Genomic DNA, 8,147 nt, shown 5'->3' with positions numbered 1-8,147 from the left:
GGAGGGTCACATTTAAAAGGAATGACACCCAGATCCTTGAGAAAGACATTCCTGGGGTGTAAAATGAGTAAGAAGCTTTCAAAATAATTTACATATTAACAGAGCAGGATAATTTACAATTTTTTTCCTTTTTTTTTGAGTAGGAGTCTCGCTCTGTCACTCAGGCTGGAGTGCAGTGGCATGCTCATGGCCACCGGATACTCGACCTGGGCTGGGCTTAGGTGATCCTTCTGCTTTAGCCTTCCAAGTAACTGGAACTACAGGCACGCGCCACCATGCCTAGCTAATTGTTTTGACTTATTGTAGCGACGAGGTCTCGCTGTGTTGCCCAGGCTGGTCTCGAACCCCCGGGCTCAGGCAATCCTCTCGCCTTGGCATTCCCAAATGCTGGGATTACAGGCATGAGCCACTGCACCCAGCTGAGAATTTACAATTCTTCTTTACAAAAGTTTTCTAAATAAAATGCCCTAAGAAAAGAGAGGTCAGGATCTAGAGTTAGAAAGAAACCTATCTGAATTTAGTCAGGATGAGATGTAAGTTAAAGCCATCCTGGTCAAAGTGAATCATAAATTCTCTTAAACAATCCAATTCTCTCTATAAATTTAGTAGGATTCCCACTTAAAATTACAAGTCTAAAAATACAACTCTAAATTATAGTATAAATTGGTTAATTATACACTTTAAATTAGAATCACAAGGCTAAACCGTTACTGAAATAGGGCACTTAGTCTTAAACATTTCAAATTCTTGCACTAATTATGCAGTTTATTCTTAAGCACAGCAATAATCATACTACAAGGACCCTAGCTGGATTTTTTTGCTGTAGCATTGATGGGACACTCCAAGCCCATAAGTTGTGCACAGGACTCTCTAGTTTGTTTTTTTTTTTTTGAGTTGGAGTCTCACTCTGTCACCCAGGCTGAAGTGCAGTGACACGTTCACAGCCATCCCAGCGTCGACCTGCTGGGCTCCAGTGATCCTTCCACCTCACCCTTCCAAGTAGCTGGAACTACAGGCACACACTACCACGCCTGGCTCATTTTTTAGTTTACTGTAGAAAGGAGGTCTTGCCAAGTTGCCCAGGCTGGTCTCAAACCTGCAGCCTCAGGCAGTCCACTTTGCCTCGGCCTCCCAAAGTGCCGGGATTACAGACTGAGCCACTGAGCCCAGTCAGAACTCTCTAGTTTAAAGTCCATGGCCCTCATTGCCGTGTCGGGTTACTCACTTACTACATTACTCACTTATTCCTTCTGATCCTGGAAGTCTGTCTCCTCCATCACCACAGACAGTTTAACTAAGACCAGGGGGAAGTGGGCACAGTTAATTCTAGCCTGGTCATCTTGCTTGGGCTTGCATTTGCTGAGGGCTGCTCTTGGCTTAGCAGTTAGAGAAAAGCTTTGACCTTTGCCGCTTTTGCCCTAGAGGCCTTCAGTGTGGGGAGGATGTCTCATGCAGCCCAGTGGTCTTCAAATCAAGACACATCTCCCCCACTGGGGGCAAAAAGAAGACTTTTTACAAAAGGAGAGTTTCAAGGGAGTCAGTTTCACATTCTTTTAGTATGTCCTGTACATACCTGCTTGTGAATATACCTGCCAAAAGCTGGTTCCCCTTTCTTTACAACTGCCCCTCTCTCCTGACTGAGAAAGGCAGATCTTAATTCCTTTGGAAACTTACTAAAGTGCCTTGCCCAGGGTAGAAAACCCTCTGGAGTGACATTTTAAATGAATCATCTGAAATATTGATGTTCCTGGGCATGGTTGCTCAAGGCTGTAATCCTAGCACTTTTGGAGGCCAAGGTGAGAGGATTGCCTGAGACCAGAGGTTCGAGACCAGCCTGAGCAACTTGGTGAGACTTCGTCTCTACCATATATCAAAAAATTAGCTGCAAAATGTGATAGTGCATGCCTGTAGTTCCAGCTACTTGGAAGGCTGAGGTGGAAGGATCGCCTGAGCCCAGTAGGTGGATGCTGGGGTGGCCTTGGGTGAGCCACTGCACTCCATCCTGGGCAACAGAGTGAGACTCTGACTAAAAAAAAAATTGATATCAGTATTGATAAAGTGAATGATTAATGACTGGGTAACATATCCTTTTATGATTCAGTTGGTTTCCAATTATTAACATTCTTCAAAGAATAATTCAGAAATGTCTAGTTTATTTGCTCACAAATTATTTACTCACATATGAGGGAATCAGCTGGCAAATAATAAAAGCAAAAACAGACTTGATAGAGAGGTAAGGAAGGAAAAGGAAAAACACTGCAGGCAACTTGGAACAGGATAAATGATTAGCTATAGCTAGTGGCTAGCTAGCAGAGAGGTCAGTTCTTGGGCCGACTGATCAGAGGTATCAAAGAAAACAGTTTCAGTTGTTTTGGATTCCCCAGAAAGTTCTTGAGAATTCAGGCTCTGGCACAATGCCAGTGTCCCTGTATCACTGTGGCAGGATGCGGTAAATGCTCAAATATATTTCTTGTATGATTGAGTGAATAAACGCAGAAACACATGTAGCTGCTTCGGGATCAGCAGTTGGCCTCATGGCAATCACCTGGGATGACTCCCACTAGCCCAATGGCAGGAAGGGGGTTGGTAGCAGGTACTTCCTTTTGAATGGCAAGTTGCAACTTTAAAGACCCGCCCGGCGCCGGGCAGGTTTTGTTTAAGAAAGGCCATATGGCCCAGAGACTGGCCATTTCATGGAAATGGAAAAGAGTCTTATCTAAAACCCCCCTTCTGAAGTTGACGGTTAACAATCCTGCAGTTCCTGGATACCATCTGTTCTTTGAAAAATCTAATTTTGCTGAGTACAACCTTGTAAAATTCCAAAGGAAGTATGTAATCACTCAACACGACCCTTACTTAAACAAGGGTATAAGACCCCACTTCTGTTCTGGGGCGCTTGATTTGGACACATTAGACCCTTGGGCCCACTGGGATGGCCAGTGTAATAAAGTGCCACTTCCTATAATAGTCTCGGTGTCACGATCTCTTTATTTTTCCTGCTACATCACCAACTCCACCTTACTAAGGCTAGGTCTGCACTGTTCTGGCTTAGAATTTTGTACACTTCTTCATAAAGTTGATGGTGTTACAGTAACTCCAGAACCTGCCCAATCTGGTTCAACTCTGTGTAATAAAATGAAGGACTGTTCATGTTGCCATGAACCCCCAATTGCACGGCACATAACCTAATCATTTCCAGACGAACCAAGTGTGCCTGATTCACAACCCTGGAACAGGTCAACTACGGGTGGAATCAAAGTGCTGGGATTGAGGAACAGGGACCAAATTAAACAGACAGGCTGGGGAATCACCTCATGGCATGCTCCAATCAGATCATGCCTCATTACCCTCTGTAAAACCTGCCCTGGTCCCTGAACATTCCCTCCTGTCTTCTTGCCAGTCGACTCGCAATAAAGCCACACAAGTTAGTGCCATAGTATTGGCTTCTCTGCATGTTGGGAAGTAAGCCCAATTAATTGCTTGTTGGCAACATTATCAACTAGTCAGTTATTAAAAATAATTTTGGTTTACATATCACTGTGGAATTCTGAGCTATGTCTCGGGAGTTCAAAGGATTGAGGATTGAGTGATGGCTGGGCTCGGTGGCTCAGCCTGTCATCCCAGCACTTTGGGAGGCTGAGGCGAGAGGATTGCCAGAGCCTGGGGGTTTGAGACCAGCCTGGGCAACTTGGTGAGACCTTGTCTCTACAATAAATGACAAAAACTAGCCGGACATGGTGGTGCGTGTCTGTAGTTCCAGCTACTTGGAAGGCAGAGGTGGAAGGATCGCCTGGGCCCAGCAGGTCGAGGCTGCGGTGGCGGAGAGCCTGGGAAAGAGTGAGACTCTGACTCAAAAAAAGGGAAAAAAAAAAAAAAAGAAAGACTCTGTTGCGATTTACAAGCTGTCTTCGCCTTCTCAAAAGTGGCAGAGGTCCGTGATGCTCGAAAGGCTGGGGACCTAGAGGCTGTGGAGCAGCACCCCTGGCCTTTGCTCCCTAGATGCCAGCAGCGTCCCCGCAACCAAAAAAATAGTGCTCATACATGGCTAAACCTGTGTGTGCGTGGAGGCGGGGCAAAACCTCTTTTGGTTAATAAAGGACCCGTACGGGTGGGACCCAGAATACTGTCCCCGAGATAAGACGGCAGGCTTTATGCAAAAACTCCGTTGCGATTTACAAAGCCTTTCCTCCTAACTCAAGAGCGGCAGAGGTCGGAAAGCTGGCACCCTGCAGGGAGGAGAAAGCAGGACTCAGAAATGGCGAAAAGGCAGGCTCCCGGGACAGACACAGCCTCGGACTTGCACGCCTTGCACTCCGCTTCCTGCTTCCCCTCCCCACGCCGAGCGGGGGCGCTGGCAGTGCAGGCTAGGGCTCGTAGTTCCGGTCTGCGAGGCCCTGCGCTACCTCCACTCTCCCGGCCACGAGCCACACTTCCTCTCTCCACACCTGCCGCGGCTCCCGGAAGCTGAGGAGACTTAAAGTTTCTACGTTTCCTTTCCCCGCCTCCCAGTTTGATTGCCACTCCAGGTTGCCAATAGAAGGCCTGGCTGGTACCTTGTGTTATCCGGTTGGTTTAGAGTCTTGCAACCGCCCAGACAATCTTGCCGAGGATTGGCTGAGTCTTCCGTTTTGAAAATCGTAGACTTCGCCCGCGCTGCACCGCTTTGGTTGCTCCTCCGGTGCCGCGCGAGCCCTGAAGGCCCGGAGCCGGGTGGGTCTGGGCAGGCCGGGGCTCGGCTAGGGAGACCGCCGGACTTGGGTCGGGGCAACCTTCGGGAGACGCGGCGCAGACAAGTGAGTGCGCGCGGGCGACCGGCGGGCTGGGGGTGGTTAGCGATTTGTTCCCCCGCCCCCTCTCCTCCTTGCTAACACCGAACCAGGGGCGTGACCACCTGCGCTCCCCGCGGGCCGGGCAAGTGAGGGTCGCCCCTTCCGAGCGGCGAGGCGACCCGCCTTGGTTCTGGGGCCTGAGACGACCCCCGACTTCCACCGAGACCTCCAGTTTCCAGGGAATAAGCCCTTCCCCTGTCTCGCCCGGGGGCCTGGCCCCTCGTTTCCTGCCTCCGAAGCTCTTTGTTGACTTGAACTCGCAGGAAGCCCGACGCCGACCGGGTGGCTGGGCGGAATGATGCCGGGTGGCATTTCTGTGCGGTGAAAACCCTCGCTCACCCGCCCCGTCGCCGCTGAGCAGCATGTAAAACCGACCATCCCCGAAGGCCGATGCCGCCCCTGGCCTTGCCACCCCCACCCCCCAAAGCGCCTTCGCTGTCATCGACTCGGTTTCCTCCAGCCACCCTGTGCTTCTTGCGGGGCTCCCCAGAGCCGAGGCTTGGCCCTTGCCTTTCGGAGGCTGACGTCCAGGAGTCGGTACAGTCGCACACTTGAAATCCAGACTCCGCCCCTGTTTACCGGGTGACTCTGACTTGACTTCTCTGTGTTTCTTCCTCTCTTCATGGGCATGTTAGACCTTGTGGTGAAAATTAAAAGACAGGATGCCTGGCTCCGGCGTGGAGTAGGACTCAGTACATAGGAGCAGCTGTTATGACTGTCCTGCACGGAGGCGCCCGACTTCCTGTAGCCGCAAAAGGACAGGAGTCTCAGAGGATAGGATGTTGCGTGCTCTGGGTCTGTGTGCAGGTGGCTGAAGACTAGGTTTTTGCAGCTCTTTCCAGGAGCCTGATTCTTGTGGCACAGTGACTTTCTTAGGGTCACTTCTGTTCTCACCTATGATGACCCTTTTTAAATGGCCAAGCTAAGGTCTGCCAAAAGTAAACTTTCCCATGAAATAAGTCCAAATGCTTTCTTTGGATTTTGTGAAAGACCCTGTCATAGGCTTTTGCCGATTTTTTTTTTTTTTGAGTTGAAGTCTCATTCTGTCTCCCAGGCTGGAGTGCAGTGGCATGCTCATGACCACCGCAGCCTGGACCTGCTGGGTTCAGGTGACCCTTCTGCCTCAGCCTTCCCTGTAGCTGGAACTGCAGACGTGCACTACCATGCCCAGCTTACTTTTTGATTTATTGTAGAGGTCTCATCAAATGGTCGGGCTGGTCTCTCGCCTCGGCCTCCCAAAGTGCTGGGATTACAGGCTTGAGCCATCGTACCCGGCCTCACTTTGCCAATTTTATCAAAGACTTTAAGTTTGCCAATTACTGCTTTCTGTAGCTCCTCGGCGAACCTTTGACTTTCTTAAACAGTTTTCTCTTTTCTGGCCTTGACCGAAAGTCCTCCCCTTCTTCAGGGCTGTGGTCTGGGTACAGAGGAACTGGGGAAGCCAGAGCAATGCAGAGAGAAGGCCTCGCCCATGACTGGCCGGCTGCAGACCTGAGGCTTCTGCCGAAATCTTGTGTGGTCCTGCCCATTTGGCCCTGTCCTGATTAGTGCTACCCTTGGCATCTGGGAGCAGGGGCTTTGGACATGTGTCTGCCTGTCCTATCCTGTGAAGAGTGAGTTCACTTGGTGCCTGTTGTGTGGTGGCGCGAGGGGCACCTGTAGACTGCTTATTTCTGGGTGTAGAGTGGCTAGATGAATTAATTCATCCAGCATAGTATTCCCTGTTGCCAAGCACTTCTGGGCTCTGGGAATTCAGCGATGAGCAGACAGACAAAGGCTTGCCTTTAAGGAGTAAATGTAAACAGGGGCAGAGACAGGCAGTGAACACACGGGTAAACATCACCCAAGTGCTGTGCGTAGAATTGAGATTAACAGAGGGGATCCTACCTGGGGCTACTTTAGATTGGTGGTGAGGTTCCTCTGAGGTTCCTCTGAGATCCAAGGCATGATGAAGGAGCCACACACAATGGAAGACAGCATGTTCCAGACAGAGAGCAGAGCTTGTTGAAGAACAAAGGCTAGCGGTGCCCCTGAAATCACATGGAAGTCCCATTAGGCTGAAACCTGACCTGGTGTTATGCTCCTTGAGGGACAGTATCAAGGGCTTAGCAACTTAACCCGCTCTTCCAGGACCTTCCACTGAAATGGGTCGCTGAACTGTATGTGGTTCTTTTTTTTTTTGAGTCAGGGTCTTACTCTGTCACCCAGGCTGGAGTGCAGTGGCACGGTCACAGCCACCCCAGTGCCACCTACTGGGCTCAGGTGATCCTTCCACCTCAGCCTTCCAAGTAGCCGGAACTACAAGTGGGCACTACCATGATTGCCTAATTTTTAAAAATTTTTATAGAGACGAGGTCTTACCAAGTTGCCCAGGCTGGTCTCGAACCCCTGGGCTCAGGCAATCCTCTCTCCTCCACCTCCCAAAGTGCTGAGATTACAGGTTTGAGCCACCGCATCCAGCCCACATTTTCTTTATCTAGTCTACTTTCCATGGACATCTGAGTTGATTCCATGTTGCAATGGTGAATAGTACTGCTGTAGACATATGTGTGCAGGTATCTTTTTGGTAGAGTGATTTATGTTCCTCTGGATATGTTCCCAGAAACGAGATTACTGCATCCTATGGTAGCTCAATTTTTAGTTATTTGAGACAACGTCACACTGCTTTCCACAAATGTTAACTAGCTTACATTCCCACCAACAGTGTAAAAGTGTTCCTACACTTTCTGTGACTTTTGTGACTTTTTTTTTTGAGGTGGAGTCTCACTTCATCCGCCAGGCTGGAGTGCGGTTGCCCGCTCATGGCCACCCCAGTGTCGACCTGCTGGATTCTGGCAGTTCTTCTGCCTTAACCTTCCAAGTAGCCAGAACTACAGGCACGCGCTACCACTCCTGGCTAATTTTTTTATTTATTGTAGAGAGGAGGTCACGCCAAGTTTCCCAGGCTGTTCTCGAACCTGTGGTCTCAGGCAGTCCCCTCACCTTGGCATTCCAAAGTGCTGGGATTATAGGCTTGAGCCACTGCGCCAGGCCGGTTTTTGACTTTTTAATGATGGACATCCTGACTGTATGAAGTGGTATCTCATTGTAGTTTTGATTTGCCTTTCTTTGATGATTAGTAAAACTGAATATTTTTTCATGTTTGTTGGCTGCTTGGTTGTCTTCTTTTGAGATGTGCCTCTTCATGTCCTTTGCCCACTTTTTTTTTTTCTTGAGTTGGAGTCTGACTCTGTTGCCCAGACTGGAGTTCAGTCCGGCCACTGCAGCCTCGACCTGCTGGGCTCCAGCGATCCTTCCGCCTCAGCCTTCCAAGTAGCT

The 8,147-nt window shown here is 49.6% G+C and overlaps 1 protein-coding gene across 1 annotated transcript in view; it reads left to right on the top strand.

Moving 5' to 3' along the window:
• Positions 1 to 4,631: 4,631 nt before the first annotated feature.
• INCENP (inner centromere protein) overlaps positions 4,632 to 8,147 on the top strand; it is a 32,637-nt gene continuing 29,121 nt past the window's right edge. Inside the window, exon 1 of the mRNA XM_021717007.1 lies at positions 4,632 to 4,797. The gene's annotated coding sequence lies outside the window, so the exon portion shown is untranslated. The remainder of the gene's footprint in view (positions 4,798 to 8,147) is intronic.

The sequence above is a fragment of the Carlito syrichta genome, unplaced genomic scaffold, assembly GCF_000164805.1.
Source record: "Carlito syrichta isolate Samal-C Ts95f unplaced genomic scaffold, Tarsius_syrichta-2.0.1 Scaffold309147, whole genome shotgun sequence".
In the NCBI taxonomy this organism is placed as follows: domain Eukaryota; kingdom Metazoa; phylum Chordata; class Mammalia; order Primates; family Tarsiidae; genus Carlito; species Carlito syrichta.
This window is presented reverse-complemented; position numbering and strand designations above follow the sequence as displayed.